Source organism: Amblyomma maculatum, chromosome 5 (genome assembly GCF_055883805.1).
Source record: "Amblyomma maculatum isolate TAMU_Amacu chromosome 5, ASM5588380v1, whole genome shotgun sequence".
NCBI lineage: Eukaryota > Metazoa > Arthropoda > Arachnida > Ixodida > Ixodidae > Amblyomma > Amblyomma maculatum.
This window is the reverse complement of record NC_139348.1, coordinates 786,996-806,068: the sequence shown is the minus strand read 5'-3', so window position 1 is coordinate 806,068 and position 19,073 is coordinate 786,996. Positions and strand designations below refer to the sequence as shown.

Genomic DNA, 19,073 nt, shown 5'->3' with positions numbered 1-19,073 from the left:
CGGAGCGCGAAAGTTCAGAATGAAAATAACAGCAGCCGCCGCAGTTTCACAGTTCCCTGACAGTAATAAAGCGCAGTTAAGTTTTTGGGAAACCTCCTTACCACATAGTTCTTCTAAATTGTCACAGTAGAATAACAGTTAACTTCATTCTGGAGCAGAAGTAAATAATTTCACGTTGGTTCGATCTATTTGCTGTCAGAGCCAAAGTTGAGAGTACAGCTGTCGTATCTTGACTGTCGTTGCACATTTTGTTCCAGCGTAAAGGCAACACACGGGTGTTGGGTCCTAACATTTTGCTTTTTACGCAAACTTGCCGCAACCTCACGCGACGTGTGTCTCACGCCCGATGCGATGCCGTCTCGAGCTTTGCACTTTACCTTATTCGCTGTGGTCCACTAGATATTTCGCATGCATCCGCTCGACAACGTCCGTAAAACTGGCCGAAATGGTTTGATTGCTTTGGTTTGGTTCATGGCGCTTAACGTCTCAAAGCGGCAGGCTATGAGAGACGCCAAAAGGGGACACAATAAATACAACAAAAAAAAAAAAAATGCGATAACAAACGCGTTGACAACGTGGAAGAAACAGAAGTAAATTTTACGGGACCACGGTCAGTACAGAATGTTATAGGAAGCCTTTGTAACAAACAAGAGGGAGGAAGAGACGAGACCCAGCGCTGTGTCTCCTCCCTTCCTCCCTCGTGTTTGTATTGGTTCGCTGCTGCTTTCCTAGAATACATCTTGTTGTTAACTTCATACATGGCAGTAATCAAATTACTCTAATAAAAGTATCATAATTGTATTACTTTTTTTCAGCTAGAAATTTACAATACAATTTAACAATTTTGCCGATGAGTTCTTAATTACCTCCGGAATTACTTTCAATAGCACCACTGCTCTATCTGGCGGAAAAGCCTCGGTCTCTCGTGCCTGATAGAAGGAAAGACGCTTGGTAAACGGAGGCCAGTGTACTGTATCGGCAAGTAAAAGGAGTAGGAACTTGAGTCCCTGATCACTGGTGGCCTCTGTTCAGTATTCGATGGGGAGTACGCGTATCGCGAGTGTCTCAGAAGCAGCAATTGTAACGCTGTCCTTGGAGCGCAGAACGGGTAGATGGCCCAGAGCGGAATTTTAAACTGGTCAGGAGTGCATGAGGCACTAAGGGCACAGTGCTGCTTTGTGCCACTTGTCGCCACGAGAAGCGCGAGGTACAGGTGGTAACCTGCTTGGCGTGAACGTTACCATCTCGATTGCCTGGTACGATCGAGGCGATACAGGCCTTCATCGGAGGCTTGAAACGGTGGAGACAGTTCCAGGTAGCAAGGCGTTGGGTTCGCGACTAATTTTTAGCTTGGGTGCACTGAAAGTGACAGATATTTGGCCGTGATTTTGGTTTCCTCGTTTAGTTGCTGTTGTTTTTTATCGTGCTATCGGAAAGGAGAGAGAAGGGGAAATAGATGGGCACTACGATATTTGGGGAAGGAATCTGTTCGCCGCGTGTAGAGAGTGTTTGAGATTTCATTTACTTAGTTTGAGTTGGTTTTTTGCACGCATGAAAACTAAGGAAAAATCAGGAAGACGCTTAAGCTTTGTTTTAAGAGTAGACGCGATAGCGCCATTATCACCGCCTTTTCATTCGGCGAATTTTAAAACATTTTTTCTTGTTCGAACTATTTGAACTTTAAAATTATTATTTCTGTAACATCAGTGCGCATCCAAAACACACGTTAGTGGGTCATGCGCACCACAGCACATTCACTACGTGCCCCTCTAACGCACTTGGTTTCAACGACGTTTCGTGGCCAGTGCGTTGCGTACATGCCTAGCATGTACTACGCGACGCATTGTCGCTGATGGGGTTCGAACCGAGGTCAGAGGGCCTGTGGTCGAACTCAGTGGCAACAGAATCATTTCGCTGAATTTCTTATATTTTCTAAAATAGCGACATTGGATCCCCCCCTCGCCAATTTTGGCTTCACAGGGACCTTCCGCCAATTCGTTAGCTTTCTTTGAATATGGGGTGTTTGAAATTTCCGCATCATGGGGTCACGTAGCTATGACATCATGACCCTGTCGACCAGTCAGGATTTCTCCCCACCGCCGTCTACCGCGGCGGCGGCTTTTTGGCGGAACGTGTAATATGGAAGTAAATGCATTACTCTTCGGAAGTGCAATGTAGTCACCACTTCTTACGAGCTGTAATTTGTTTTGCAATCTATATTTGCTTGAATTTTGGTAAATTAATGGCTACCACAGTTTAATTACTTGTAAAAGGTTACTGCGCCTGGTATGATTAACTCCTAGCAAAAAAAAAATGCATTCGTTCGCACAGCTGAAACCTGAGCCATCAAAGAGACTTATGGAACGTGGTCAAAGAAGCGAAGCTTGTAAATATACTGTTACACTGCCATTGAGCTGAGAATCGTTACATGACAACAATTCGATAAAGTACGTCCGGAAAGCGGAGACCAAAACCCTACGCTTTTCTTTGCCGCAATCTCCTTTCTGCCGGGGTCAGCGCCTTCCGCGTTGTCCTTACACATCTGGAGTGCGTTGCATTCCCTTTTAAGCGTGGCTATTGTTTTCTTCAAAATCTGGACTCTCAAATCGCGCAGAGAACGGCTGTGGTGTGTGTGCGAAGTGGCGCTTTCTCTTCACTCTCGCGAAATTCCCGTTCCGCGACCTGTCAAGGAATGGGTGGGCGCGGGCAGCACGTTACTTTGAAATTTGTCTTTCTTCCACGGACCCATATTTAGGACGCGGTTGAACCGCGTGCATCACTCAACGCTCGCCCTTTGCCCCCCTCTTCTCAACACTCTACACGTCCGTTTCGCGACTCCGCGTATACACACGCACAGGACATCCTTACAACTCCACCCGCAACCCCTCTGCTCTCTCTCTCTCTCTCTTCGTCTTAAAACCGCTGTTTCAGCTTTAAGCGGTTTTTCGGTGTGCCGGGAAGTATTTTTTACATTAGATTATTTCTCCCACTTCTACATCTTCCTGCTTGCCTGCTCTGTCACGACTCGTTCGAACCCCCATATAGATGGCAGCAGGCACTACGGTCCCTCATCCCCATGCACCCCCCTCCCTCCTTTTTTTCCCCTTCCTTTTCAGCCGCTCTATATAGACTTCCGTCCAGCTTGTTCCATTCGGTGTGTCCACGATCAAGAATCTCGTTTCTTGTTTTGAACTTTTCACTCCCTGCTTCCGTTCTTCGCATAGTTCTGGCGCTTTGATACACTTAAGGCGATCTTTTTCTGCTTCTGGTTTGAAAACGCTCCATTCTAGCAGCCGTGAACTTCGATTGACGACAACGAATGTCGACGGGCGTTTGAACCCGAGACCAGTAAACTTGATCAAGAGAGCAGGGGTAGGTGATGGCGGCAAGTCGAAATTCTAAGTTCCTTTTTTTCTATTGTTTTTTTTTTTTTTTTTTTTTTTTTTTTTTTTTTTTTTTTTACTGCGGTGCTCCAAAGGGCGAAAAAAAATAGAGAAAGGTGGGGGAAGAGGTAGAACGTAAGGAGAAATAGCACTCGGATAGCTGAAAAAAAAAAAGTGGCAATAAAAAGAAGAAATTTCTAGGCAGCGTGTTCCCTCCTTATTTCGTCGTCTATGCGTTTTCTTTTACTCATTTACGGCATAAGGTACGTGGTAAAGCGCACTGAAAAACGAACGGTTCTGAGAGTGGCCAGGCCCCGATGAAAAACTCTTATCTCGCTTCTGGTCGGCGCCAAGGTCTGTGTGCGGTCTTATACTGAGCACGAATCGCGGCGACCTTTTTATAAATAATGGAAAGCGATAAGAGGTCTAGGAAACGTTGTCTCTCACCTTATTTTTTGCGCTGTTCTCTCTTCTCTCGTTCTTTCTAGCTTCCGTCCCAGCTTTCTAGCCTATGGGCCCTGCGCCTTATTTCGGCATCGAGTGAGCTTTATAAATAATAGACGCGCCGATAAGACGTTTCTGAAACGTTTCCCAATCCTTTAGCCTGAGTTTGAAGTTTCCTCGGCACCTCCGCTCGAACTTCATTTATCAAGCGCTCCGCTCCTTTGAGTTCTTTTTTACTTCTCCCCTTCATTTTGAGACGCTGCTGCACTCCTTCTTTAAAAGTCGCAAAGAAGTGAGACGCCTTCGTGATGCGCATTTCAATCTAGTGCAGTTTTTTGTGATCGCTTTTCATCACTGCGGACATGTCGTTTCAAAAGCGCTGTAACCCGCGAGATTTTCATTCTTCATTTGCGGACGTGCGTGCGTTCGTGCGTGAGCGTGTTCGCGCCCAACCCAGAATATATAGGCGCTTCCCGCTGAAGATCACGTCCGTGAAAGAAAGCTCGAACAGCATGCTTATGCACAGCAGATCCACTGTTGATTTCATTTGCCTATTTACCCGCTGTATTTGGCATTAATGCACTACCTAATAGAGCTTACTGCTGTAATAATCATATCATATAACAAATTCACCCCTGTACGCGTCTGAAAACGTCGCAACGCTTCGACTAGTGGCGAAATCGGCTCCGCAGCTATTGAGATGTTAACCTAAGTATTTAGCAGAACTATATGTCAATGTGCGCCAGTGATAAGAAAGTATAGCTGTTTCGATCCAGACAAGCTTCGGGCGCACTGAGGAATTCTCGACTAGAGTGGTCCTCTCAGTGATGTCACTGCTTGTAACTATACGAGGAGGGCTGACACTTTTCTTTTTGAATTACCATTGCATTCGCCTTCCGCGATGTACGTGTATGATGCCTCCCGCCATGAGTTAATTCCAGATGTTTATTCTTTGCATGAGTACATGATGGTTCTACTAAATTGTTCCCGAACTTCGGTAGAACCTGTGAAGGAAGGCAGGAATTAAGTGGAAATAACGGTGCAGCGGAACACAGACTAAGGTGGGTTGAGTTGCGACTACTAGAAAGGGGCCACTTCAGCTGAGTTATCTTTTGTTCCTCCCGGACTATACCCTCCACTAAGCAACAGGACCATGCCGCCGGTGAACCCCGCAAGGGCCACCTGTTAAAGCAGGTGTTTCTGTGTACTGTGCGACACCAAGGACCCCGAGTACCCACGTTTAGCCGTGCGTGGCATCGCCGTGTCTGGGGAAAAGGGGATCCTGGTGGTTGAGCCGATGCCGAGAGTTTGGACCTTTAAGGCCCCCCCGCGGAGGCAACACACCACTTTGGTCCACGCTTCCCATAGACGGCACCTCCGGGCTGACTCACCTGGGGGAAATCGGCAGTCGCCTTTTACTATCCTCAACTTCCTCTTCCGCTTTGCTATCTCCTTTCTTACAACTGTCCTGTCCTCTCTCTTTTTACTGTTTTCATTTTTTCCTGGCGGCGAGGGTTAACCTTGTGTGGAGTAGCTAACCTGAGTTGCCACATATTGGGTTATAGTTATGGTGTACAGTTGGCGTGGGCAGGGCTTTCTTCAAGCTCCTGTCCTGTCCCCTAGTTGGGCTCTATGGTGGGTGGCTGGCACCATGGTCCAAAAACAGCCATTTTCATGGCTTCCTCCTCTCAACTGAATGATTGCCTTCGTAAAAAGAGGCGGACCGAAGCAGCTTATCAGTTCTTCCCGGAAAACACGAAAGTTTCATCAAATATCATGTTGTTCATGGTGAAAACACTGGAAAACAAGCTCGTCTGATATCACTATTCATAGTTTCAAAGTGCCTCACAGACATCCTAGGCCCCGATTACAAAGTAACTAAGCTGAGCAGCGGGGATCTCCTGCTCGAACTGCAAACCAAAGATCAGTACTCAACCTTCATAAACTTGTGACGTTTGGCGACATTCCACTAAGTGTCACTGCTCACAGATCTCTCAATACTGTCCAAGGTGTAATGTCCGAAAATTATTTCCTATCGCTCACTGAGGAAGAAATGCTCGATTGACTCTCTGAACAAAATGTCATTGCTGTGCACCGGATCAAAATCCGAAAAGATAACAAAGAGATACCCACGAAGCACATAGTTCTGACCTTCTACACCAGCAATCAGCCAGATTCTATCGCAGTAGGTTAGATCAAAGTAGACATCCGACCTACATTCCCAATCCCCGACGATGTTTCAACTGCCAAAAATTTGTCCATGGCTCCCAGACTTGCCGTGGCTGACAAACGTGTGCTAAATGTGCTGCAAATGACCACCAGTCTGATGAGTGTGATGCTGCGCCGCGTTGCGCAAACTGTGAAGGTTACCACGCCGCATACTCGCGGTCATGTCCGTCCGGGAAAAAAAAAAAGAAATTATCACCCTGAAGGTAAAGGAAAACATGACATTCAAAGAAGCACGAAAGCGTTACCAAATTACACAAGGAGCTTTCGTATTCACACCCAAACCAGACTGTTCTAATGTAGTGACGCGTGGGGGCGGCACGTCACAACAGGAACAAGCCCATGTCCAGGCAAAGCCTCAGGCAGGGCCATCCCCGCCCCAAAGAGGGACAGCGAAAGCTGCCTCACAGTCGGTAGCCCACAAGGCTTCCTCCCAACAAAAACCTGAAACTCATTCATCCGCGGTGTAACCATGGACTTCCAGTGCCTGTGAACAGGCAATGGAAACAAACCCTTATTCGCCTCCGCTACAGCGGCGGCAAAGCTATCTAGAAAAGAAAAACGAGAAATCGCATAACAGGGCCAGATAGTATGGAAACCTAAGGTTTTAACAACATTCGCATAATTCAATATGGCCTTCCTGATACACTGGAATTGTCGTGGGCTCACCAAAAATTACACTGACATAATAGATCTTTTAAATTCATTTTCCCCAGTCGTTTTATGATTACAAGAAATCAACTTAGGATCACGACACAAGAATATTTTAAAGAAACACAAAGTTTTTCGCTGCGACCGAGAAGAAACAAACAGGCTCTCTGGAGGGGTCGCGATCGCAGTTCAGAGTGGGGTCGCAACTCGCGAAATCACTCTTAACACCAAATATGAAGCCGCCGCGGTAACCATTCTCCATTTTAAAACCATCATAATATGCACTGTATATCTGTAGCCTCACCTAAAAGTAACACTTCACGACTTAGAAGACCTTATAACGGGTGTAGCTAAAAACGTCTCCGAAAAAAAAAAAAAAACGCCCCCGGAAGAAAACGTCCCCTGAAGAAGCAGTAACTAGGAAAAAACGTCCCCAAGGCCAAAACCGGCCCTAAAGAAAATTTTTTTCCGGAACTCACATGACAAAAAAAAAAAAAAAAATTAGGCCATTCTTTCTTGGCTCTGAGTTAAATGTAATTATCATTTGGAACCTGCGTCCTCTGGGGGCCCGAAGTGTTTACAAGAACTGCTTAAAAGCATGGTGAAAGAGCCATCTGGCTCTTTATACGTTGCGAGGTTCGAGCTCCGCAGCTCGTTAAGCAATCATTGGCAACACTGTTAAGCAAGTTTGGTAACACTGTCCACTTAGAGAGGTACAAGCGGATCGGCGTATGGTAGTCTCGGGGAACCGGCCAAAGCAGAAGACGTCACTAGAATTACTTTCCAGACCTTCTGGTGACGAGGTTCAACCGTTCTTCTGATGCTGGTGTAGAATTGTGATAAGGGTGATGATAGTATAAGCAGAACGAGGCTCAACCGGTCATGCATCGCGGACATATTAAAGCATTGCTCCAAGCTTCTCCGGTGAAGCCTGTAGTCAGCTCCTCTTTTCCTCGCAAACAAAGTGAAGACGAGTCGCTGTCAATGGTTTACCGCTGCCATATTTTTTTTTTGTCATGAATGCCCGCATCAGTTCGATTCTCGCGGTCAATTACAAGCCGACAGGTGAAACCGCTGTAATAAAGTTAACATGCATCATTCATCATTGCAGCTCTCCACGGGGAAAAGCAGTCTACGTCCTATAGCGCAAGACTTCAGCCCTGTTCGGGGACATTTTTTCCTACTTCGCCAGTAGGGACATTTTTACCGGGGACGTTTCTCCCGGTGAAATTTTTTCCGGGTACATTTGCTCCGCGGACGTTTTTTCCGGGGTCGTTTTTACCGGATCCCCCTTATAACATAGCTACCGGAGCCATTTTTCTAGTAGAGATTTTAATGGCAACTCTCCTTTTTGGGGTAGTGAGTAAACTGACACCAGAGGCCACCTTTTAGAAGATTTTATTCTCTGTAATAATGTCTGCCTGCCGAATGCAGGAAAACATGCTTATTACTCGCCACGCACTAAGAAAATGAGTTGTCTAGATTCAGGCTTCTGTTCACCTTCAGTTTTTAACGATTTTAAATGAGACGTCTTAGACAACCCATATGGAAGCGACCATTTATCTGTAATTATCACCATGACATCATCCCCATCACTAACTCTGACAAAGCCACGCCGATGGAAGCTTCATTTAGCCGACTGGGCGCTTTTTAAATTCAAAGCGAGACTTGAGATATAGTCAGATAATCTGAGCATCTATGAAGTAAATGAAATGTTCACTGCCTGTATCATTGCTGCAGCACTCTTAGCCATACCACTATCATCGGGATTAGTACGCAAAAATCACAAGTCTTGGTATAGACTAGAATGCAGGGAAGCGAAAAAAAGACAAAATAAAGCATGGGGAACATTCCGAACATAACCAACCCATGAAAATCTAAACATTTTAAAAAGGCAAAAGCTCGAGAGCGATATATATCCGCCGCAACGCGGAAAAAGAGTCATGGCAAATATATCTGTCGTCCATCAACAGCTCCGTCACACCTAAGAAAATGTGGAAGCAAGTTACAAAACTAAATGGCCGCTTCTCACCTTTTACAATCCCGTTTCTCACAGCCCCCGGCACACGAACAATCATCGAAGAACAGGCAAATATACTAGGTGAACACTTCTCAAGTATTTCAAGCTCAGTTCATTATTCAAACTCATTTCTAAAATACAAAAACACAGCCGAAAAACAAAAACTCCCTACAAGTGGTGGCTTCACCGAGTCGTACAATAAATTAATTACGCATAAAGAAATCTATACAGTATTCACACTTGGCAAACAGACTGCACCCGGCCCGGATCAAATCCATTACGAAATGTTGACCCATCTCTCAGCGCTCATTGTCTAGGCATTTTTAAGTTTTTATAACAGAGTATGGGTATCGGGAAACATTCCTGGTGGTTGGAAAAAAGCCGTTATTGTACCATTCTTTAAGCCTGGAAAATCACCAACTTCTCCGAGCAGCTATAGACTCATAGCTCTCACGAGCTGCCTTGCTAATTGTTTCGAAAGCGTGGTAAATAAGAGGTTAATATTTACTCTCGAATCCCGTGAGCTTCTCGATGTACACCAAAGCGGCTTCAGAAAAGCATGTTCAGCAGTGGACCACCTCGTTTGACTTCAAAACACAGTCCGTGAGGCGTTCATCCACAGACAACACTGTCTAGCTGTCTTTTTCGACATGGAGCAGGCATATGATAACACCTGGAGATTCGGCATCCTGAAAGACCTATCCGATCTCGGCATCCGTGGAAGGATGCTGAATTGCCTGAATGACTTCCTTTCTAACCGCACCTTCCAAGTACGTCTTGGCTCTACCTTTTCAAAGAACTTTATCCAGGAAAATGGAGTACCGCAGGGGTGTATTCTAGTACCACACTCTTCATAGTAAAAATAAATTCCATAGCCAAAATAATTCCGAAGTTAGTTATGTACTCGGTTTATGTTGACGACCTACAGATTGCATACATATCAACCAACTTAACAACATGTGAAAGACAGATCCTATTCACATTAAACAAACCTGGAAATTGGGCCGACAAAAATGGATTCAGGTTTTCCCCACAGAAAACAGTTGCTGTTCCCTCCTCGCTCAAGAGGGGCTTGCAGACAGATCCTACTCTTCGCTTAACTGACACCGTACTTCCACTAAAGCAGGAATATAAGTTTTTAGGTATAATATTTGACAAAACTTCACATGCCTACAGCATATAAAACACCTAAAAGTTAAAGCTAGCCGAGCTATTAATATCTTTAAAGTTCTGTCGCGCAAAGGTTGGGGTTCAGATAGAGCATGTCTCCTCCATATTTACCGTTCTCTGGTGCGCTCCTGTCTGGATTATGAATCTGTAGTCTATGGTTCAGCAAGACCATCATATTTAAAACAGTTAGATCCAGTTCATAATCTTGGTCTGCGTCTGTCATGGGGAGTACACAGAACGTCCCCTGTAGTCAGCCTCTATGTGGAGGCAAATGAGCCTTCATTGGAAAACAGAAGAAAAGCCCTTACGTGTGCATACGTTCTCAGAATAAAAACAAAGAAAAAACACATTTGCTACCCAATTGTCACTAGTTGTCCTTCCAGAATCATATTTACCAATAAACGTCAAGGAACTAGACCTTTGATACTAAGGTTTGAAGGCATATGCCAGGACCTCGGTATATTAAATACACTCCCTGATGTTGCTCAAAGCAGCAACCCCCTTCACCCGTGGTATAACCTTCCCGCAGTATGTGACTTTTCTCTAACACAGTTCAGTAAACTCCAAACACCTAAAAAGCATATCATACAAGAATATCGTACCCTCAAAGAAAAATACAGTAATTGTACCGAATATTACACTGACGGTTCAAAACCCATACTCCTATATTGGTTGCGTAGTAGTGGAAGGGTGGCCAAAAGTAACCAGAAATTTTCAGTGTGCATCAATATTTGCAGCCGAATGCTATGCTGTCCTGCAAGCTGTAGAAAATTTCTAAGCAAGAACATCGAGAACGGTGCTATTTACACAGATTCGCTGAGCATACTTACAGCTTTAAATTCCAAAAATGCAACCATGCCATTACTTGGTAATATAGTACACAATGTAGCAAATATAACAGCACAAGGGCATAACATAGCATTATGCTGGGTTCCAAGCCACTTAGACATCGGCGGCAATGACGCAACAAAAGTTTGAAAAAGTCAACATTCCGCATAAAGACTGCCTGAAGTGAACACAGTGTAAGCAGAAAGATAAGTGGCAGTCTGTGTGGAAAAAACACAGAAAATAATAAATTACGCCTTGTAAAACCCACAATAGAAGAATGGATATCATGCACACAGCATCCACGTTTAATGGAAGTAATAGCCTGCCGTCTCCGTATTGGCCATACACATCTTACACACAACTTTCTACTAATGAAACATGATAAGCCTACCTGTGCAGAATGCGGAGAAATACTCACAGTCAACCACATCCTATTTACATACCCAAACTTGAGACAGTACGGAAAAAGCATTTTACCTTATTCGTCAACCATGCCATCCCATTCCACCCGAGCTTGCTTTTAGGAGAAAGCGCATTAGTAAACTTAACAAGTGCTTTTAGTTTCCTAAAAGAAGCAGACTATTAAACAAGCTGTAAATTTCAACACACTTGTTTTCACTTTTCCGAACATTAAACATTTTAACCTTGCTCTTGGCGCATGATAGCCTTAGTTGCTTATGCGCCATAAAACCCAACACAACATAACACATGCCGCCGGTGAAGCAGAGTTCTCTCCATTCCTTGTCAGGTGGAATGACCAGTCTCGTAAACTTATACTAAGTGATCACGTTAGGCTACAATGAGAGAAAATACAGAGACATGCATGCCACAAAAATTAAGCATATTTCAAAACTAGGTTCTGCAAGACGGAGTCTATAATACGACCTGTAGCCACATCCATTATCGCAAGTAGACGTGAGTTCAGCTAAAAAAAAAAAAAAGAACACTGTGGGGAAGGGGATGTTCTTACGCACTCGCAGCACCCGGAGTGACCGTTACGTGTGTGTCACTACCGCCTTGTGTGACGCCCGGCTATTTACACTAGGATCAAATAAGATCTCAATTTTTGAAAGCCATGTATTGCAAAAATCCTCGAGCCCTAATCGCAGCCTCATTGATATGTGACGTAGTCACGATATTAATCAGGTTGCTTCTGATATTTGAGATTTAACGCTGGTTTTTACAGGTTAATGCTTCAAGAAAAATAGATTTGAATTCGCTATAGCTTGTGATATGTTTGCGAATTGTTTCGTAATGGATTGCTGGAAGGAATACCTAACTCTGCGTGGCGCTTTTCAAGCTCAGAGCTTTCTTTTCTTTATTCCCTTTTTTTTCTTGCTCGTTGAACTCCTATGCAAGAGCCTGCTGCCATACCAAGGTTAAAAATGGGCTTTCGGAGGGGTCCTCAACAGAAAAGGCATGCTTTTACCGGCCAGCCCATACCCTTGGCATTCAGGACGCGCGTTATAAGTCATTTATCAGACCAGCAGAAAGCGAACCGATGACGTCACGAAGCGGGCGCAACTGCAGGGCGCTCAGGGTGGCAGCGAGAGTGAAAACTGAATTCACAAGAAGGGCGGGGGCCGAGTTCCCTTGGAGAGGCTCGATTGTGAAAGTGTCTCGGTGCCACTTCGCCGCACGATTTCTACTGGGGATGGTATTGACCACGCGCGGAGTTCTTACATCCTAAGCAGTGGAGCTATTCATAAGTCGCTGAAGCTAGGTACCCATGGCCTCTTCGCAGGAATGCCGCCTCAGAGGCACCTAAAGAAAAATGCAGCCTCGCTACCATTTTCCTTGGTATCACCATCTAAAACCAACTTAAAGGGACACGGACGATGTTAAAGGGCCCGTTATCCGGAGAATACGGCGTCGGCTTTGGGAGCGACAAATCATAGCAGTTTATCTGGCCGGTGGTCGTCAGGTTGTGCTACGTACGTTACGAGACCGCGTGGCATGGCCGAGAGATCGGAATGCAGCCCTTCATGAGCCTTGGCCCCCCAGTGAGATACACTGCACCTAGGTCACAGTAAAACGTTCGTGCCGACTGGTTAAATATTCGGTTTCTATGTCGTGGGGAATTAAAATGTGGTAGCTTACGATGTATGCTAATGAGCTTATGCGAAATATTAGAATCCCGCATTACGGGATTTGTGATTAAACGATTAGCAAATGCATTGTGAGCGAACGAAGAACCTAAAGGGGAGCCGGCAAAATGGAGGCATCAACGCTTTCGAGGGCAGATGAGTTGATCACTTAATGAGACATCGTAACAATAAAAGTGCAGCAGGAACAGAACAGAGGGAGCCGCCCTCTGTTGTCGCTTCCCTCTGTCCTGTGCCTGCTGTGCGTTTAGTATCCTGAACTTTTTCGAGCCACACGTAGCACCTAATGTGTCTTTTTCCTCTATGGCCCGTTCTGTGTACATATGTTAACGTTTACCCGGCATGAAGAGACGCTTTTATTAAGGCGAACGCCGTTAAGCTCTCATTGTTGTCAGCAGGAGCTGTCGGCAGAGGCTGTCAAGCTTTCGAGAGCGAGAAGTAAAAATACATTAATAAACCTTGTCTCCACCGGGAATCGAACCTCTATCACCCGGATCCCCAGACGAGCGCTGTACCAACTGCGCCCCGCCCCGGGTCGTGAAACGCTCTTCATTATTCCCTTTGTCTACCGTGAGGATGATAGCGGGATCCGTCGAGTGACAGATACTGCGCCTTTCATTTCCTGTAAACGAATTATAGAACGCCGGTGAACTTTGATGCGTTCAATGAAATGCTGGTTGTGTTCGAGAAGGGGCGCGCGATGTGCCGTCACGACAGGTCATGACGTCACCAGGCGATTCATGCATATACGAAGCTGACCCCGCCGGGCGTCCGTGCGGCGCCTTTCATTTGCCACTTCTTCGAATGCCGCACCACGCAGGAATCAGAAGCAGACCCAGATGTCTAGGAGGCGTTAGTACAGTAGGCATCAGCGGCGTTTGAAATTGATTAACAGGATAGAAAAGGCTCAGTATCTGTCACAATTCTCGGCGGACACATGTACCACGCCGTAAAGGAAAGGAGTAAGGTAAGAAGAGAGGGAGATAGAGGTGCCGTAGTGGAGGGCTGCGATCCACTGAGCTATATTGGCTTTCGCCTCATCGCATTTTAGCGGTCCAAAGTGCCCTCTAGATTTTTGTCTAGAAAATAAAACTTAAAAATTTTCTCACTACTCAATTTATAACCCCGCAGTGAAGGCCGAAAAGAATATGCTCTGTGAACCCTATTTTGATGTGAGTCAAGTGAGCCTAAGGAAAATCGCGCACAAAAAAAAAAAAAAAATGCCTCGGTTCCCTGCAGTTTGCTCGAAAATTGAACTGATGATGGTGATGCCTGTATTCCATTTTTTTTTTTACTTTTTCTAAGCTACAAAAGCATCCTTTTGAATGAAATTATACTGTCTTTCTCGTTAGAGTGTGATAACATATACAGATATAGGTCTACTTCTGTTTCTGCTCAGCGCCCCCTTAAATGCCGCAGCTTACAGCCATTCGCTAAGCGCCACTTCATGCACAGGTGAGATTTTGAATAAAAATTGAGGCACAGCGTCTACACCGTGCACCTTAACGAGACGCCAGTGTCGCCTTTTATGCGCTGCTTCGTGCGAGCTGACGATGAATGGCAGGTTCGAACACGAGCCAGACTAAAAGTTTCCGTGTAGTTGCTCAGCAAAGGTGTCGTCTCAGTAAGATACACCGCAGCAGCTCTTAGGGGAAAGCAGACGACGGAAGCCAGCTGGAGTATATATGATAGTTATTATCAACTGAAAAAATAAAATAGAGAATCAAGGTTTGAAGCAATGCAGAGTTCGAGCGCGCCTTCCCTACTGGAAACTTAGGCTAAAAATTTACTTGTACGAATATAAAAGCAGTTTTTAGTTTATTACCTGCTTCAAAACATGCCTACCTCACCTTATAATAGGAGTCAGGGCGTAGCGCGAACTATTATTTGTTGTTTTCTTGCTTCTTTTACAAACAGCTATAGCTCGTGAGCTGCGAGAAGTAGACAACTTTCGGCGAGTGTACACGTATGCGCTATATCGCGCAATGCGCTAAGCTCGGCGAGAACCCTGCTTCACTTACGCGCCGCGCCGATTTCTTCACGACTTTGCGGTTTCTATAGGAGTGTGGAGGCGCAATGAATACTTACGTTTGCGGGCAGCCCGTTCGCAGTAGTTTCGCAGCCTGTGATGGCGCCTGAGCCTCCTACCTGTGATGACAACAATGGGTGGACGATGATCGAGGCTCAAGATACTCTGCAGGGGCGGTCACCTGACCAGCGGCACCGAAAGCAGCGTAAGGCACTCCTTCCACTCACCCCGCGAAAGAGCTGCGCATGGCAGCAAGGTGTCCCGCAAACAGCTCTCGCAACACAAGAAACGAACAAGCACGAGACAACGGCGTCAAGAAAACGCTCATTTTGTCGAGTGTGGTTCGGAAGTTCTGCCTGTCAAATTAGGCTGACGAGACGCACAACAACTTTCGCTGTACTTTCGGTGACACGCAAGCTACACCTTCGAAGCCACACTTACCAACCTACTGGGACACATGATACAAGAGTACGGACATGTAGCGCCCCTCGCGCCACGCTAGGTCGCGAGCCATGGTGCGGCACCGGACAAGAACGAAGTGGGCGCCAGGAGCAGCAGCGCGAGTGGCGAAAATAAAGACGAGTCAGTTCTAACCTCAACGCTGTCGGAACTGGTCCTTACTCGCTGTAGCTCCGACAGACACATGGGCCCCACCACCTAGAGTTGGTGACATTTATAGGTGCCACGGACCTGCATCTTTATATTTAGATCCCTTGTGCTAAAGGACATATTTGCGCAACAAAAAAAGACGTAAATCTATACCGCGGTCACGAATAGCCATCGACTACAGGTTTTCTTTAAAAGTTTAAGCTCGCGTTATAATATAGTAATATAGCTTTATTTTGTAACACGATAGCGTTAAAGGCACAGTTCACCGAAAATCTGGCATCGGCGTTGTGAGCAAAAAATCCCAATCATGGCGCTGACATGTGGTAGCTGGCAATTCACGTGGCAACGTACTGAATTGAGGTCGGGTTGCCTGACATTACGCTTGGCAGAAGCTCCCAACACGGGCCTCTCCTTCTATGTGGGAGGGTGATATGAGAATCAGCCTACCCTCCCATTCACGTTACCCCTAGGCCCCGCAGGCACGTTCATGCGGCTTGGTTAAAGCGGGGCTTTATACGTCGGGTGGTAGCCTACGCCATCGCGCCATACCCTTAAAGGCGGAGCTTAAGTGTCCTTCATAAGATTTTTTTTTTTTTTTCATTTTTTGGAGGTGCCTCTTCTCCCTCATAATGATGATGGCCGCAATATATTCGTTGTGATACGATTATTTCTTGAAAAGCAGGGCTTAAAAGAAACATGAATACATCAGTGATTGATACGAATATCGAAGGGCGGGAATCGTTTGAGTGCGTTCAACTTTCTTTGTTGCTTCTTAGCGCAGCCACAGTGCATGACGTAATTTTCCTTAGACTTAATGCTGAAACTAAGTATATCCGTTTGTTGTTAGTTCCTGGTTAGTGTCGGTGCAATCTTAAGTCCCCAGCCCGAAAAAAAATGGCCATATCACCTAGTCATTCGATGCCATTTTCAACTTATCTCTCTTCTACATGTACAAACTGTGGATGCGACGAGTCTATAGGCCACATTCTTTGTGAGTGCCCCATATACTGTGAGGAAAGACAGTGTCTGTGCCGTACGCTGGAGCATCTAGATGGACGCCCATTGAGTGAAACTAAGATTTTAGGTCACTGGCCACGGCGATCGTCTGCGGTGAAGGCCTCCCAGGCACTGCTCCGCTTTATGAGAAGCACAGGCCTAATCGAAAGACTATGAGTTTGCTATGACATGACTGTGACGTGATGTGATGTGGCGTGTCTGTTATGTGACTGTATTAACTTCAACTACCCCTCTCTCACAACTTTTATATCCCCTCATCCCCTTCCCCCAGTGCAGGGTAGCAAACCGGTTGCTTTTACTGGTTAACTCCCTGCCTTTCCTCCTTTTCCTCCTCCTCCTTATCTCCCTCAATAATTTAAGACGCACCTGCAGTATCAACGCGGAAGCTGTCATTTATTTTTACACTACCGCCGCAGCAAGGCTGGTGATAGCTATTATCTATCATTAGCAACAGCGTCCGGACAATACCCGCTGCAGGCGAATGCCTCTTCCATTCCTCCAATATACCCGGCCCGTGCTAGCGGCATTCACTTCACCCCTTTAAACTCACTGACCTCATCATCCCACTTTTTTTTTTTTTTTTGCCGTCCCCTGCGACACTCTCCTTCCGTTGGAATCGAATTTGCTGCCCTTAGTGACTATCGCTTATCCGCCCTTTGCAGTACATATCCCGACCATGCCTGTTTCTTCTTGATTTCGACTACAGTCATTTGGTCCAGTTATCTCTCTGACCGCGACTCTGCATGCTTCCTACCTCTTAACGTTACACCTACCATTTTCCGTTTCATAGCTTTCTTAATTGCCCGGAACATAATTGGAACATGGCTTGAACAATTAGAATCAACCTCCCCGTTTCAGCCTCATCGGTGAATGCCGGTAAGAGGCAGCTGTTATAATATACTTTCCTCTAGAACGATGCCGGTTAACTGCTAGCCATTACCTCCGAGTACTTGCCAAATACACTCCATCCCAATCATATTCTCCTCATTATTTCCCTTTCATGGTCCGGATCTGCGGTTACTGCCTGTCCTAAGTATATATATTCGCTTGCCACTTCCAGTGCTTCGCTACCTATTGTGAACTGCTGTTCCTTCCCGAGGCTGCCGGACATTACCTTAGTCTTCTGCATATTGATATTTCAGGCCTACCTTTCTGCTTTTCCCGGCTAGGTCATCAATAATTTTTTGCAGTCCATCCCCGAGTTACTTAGCAAGGCAATGTCATCAGCGAATCGCAGATTACTCAGGTGTTCCCCATCAACCCCTATCCCTAACTGCTCCGATTTCATAGACTATGAGTACTCTCTCTAAGCAAGCTGTGAATTTAGCTCAGCGTTGTACTGTGCATTTTTTTTTTTTTTTTGTCGCGTGCCCGCCCTATACAGAAAAAGTTCTTCAGAGACGCTTAGACACCGCCTGATTGTGGATGCGACAGCGTGCGTGTCTTTCCGACACGTTGGCCGACTGCTAGCACGATGCCACATCACGACAACAGCTGCATACGCTATCTTGTGAAATTATCAGAAATTTAACTTTGCTTAAACCGATAAGTCGTGCGAAAGCATGCTTCGGCATGGCGGTTCGGTATTGTGGGACTGGCACAAGTTTTTAGTTTAGTTGATTTGTGTTTTTTTTTTCAGGGAAAGGGAAGGCGCAGAATCTGTCTCATTTCCCGACGGACAACATACAATTGGAGGTAGCCTTTGTCAAAAGTTCAAAACCCATGGGTGCTGCTTCTGAGCCACACCGTGTTGCTCGAAATACATTCCCAGTGTACCAAATCTCCTAAAGGTAAGCTTTTCTGTCCTACATTTTCCAAGAGAATGTACTTCCATAAGTGCTAAAGGAGTGCCACTATATTGATTAGAAGCAGACCACCATGTTGTTGTGTTGGGTTCTTTTGGCGCATAATCAACTTAGGCTATCATGCGCCAGGAACAACAAAGAACAAGCAAACCACTATGGGCTCTAAGCTTTTAACAGAGGCTGTTCACATGTCTTCGGTTCGAATTAGTACTGCACAATAGCCTCCAATTTGACTAGCAGATCGATGCTAAGTGGGAAGTGAAATGGCATGGCACCGTCCTAAACACTGCCGAAAAAATGGTTGCATCAGAAAATTAGTGCGAAATCTGAAGCGTTTTTTTTTTTTTGACACGGTTGGAACAATGCCAACTCGCGACGATGCCTTTACGACGGCATGAGCTGTATACGCAATGAAGTAACACGAAGCAACGGGTCCTTTGTTTGAGCTGACTACCGGCGACAAAACAGGTTGCATACAGTCAGCCGCGCCGACGACTCCCTAACAATCCTCCTTTTTGTCTGTAGGTGAAAGTCAGTTTCCTGAGCGCATGTCCGTAAATTGCTACGATTAGATGCATTCGTAATAGTCCTAGACTTTTAGCTCACGCACAGAGAAAGAGGTGGCAGCGATAACTGTGCATAAGCCGGTAAGCGTGCCATTAAGAGGAGTCTTACTGACTTGCCTGCGCAGTTTATAATACGCACGCTATAGTTCCGCACGCTCCAGCCGCCTGCGACTACCAATCGTCCAGTAATAAAGATTTTTTTTTTCACTCGCTCGTGAAA

The 19,073-nt window shown here is 45.7% G+C and overlaps 1 long non-coding RNA gene across 1 annotated transcript in view; it reads right to left on the bottom strand.

Moving 5' to 3' along the window:
• Positions 1-15,043, bottom strand: part of LOC146187600 (uncharacterized) — a 105,006-nt gene extending 89,963 nt beyond the window's left edge. Inside the window, exon 1 of the long non-coding RNA XR_014707138.1 lies at positions 14,916-15,043. This is a non-coding gene — a long non-coding RNA (uncharacterized LOC146187600). The remainder of the gene's footprint in view (positions 1-14,915) is intronic.
• Between the last annotated feature and the right edge of the window lie 4,030 nt (positions 15,044-19,073).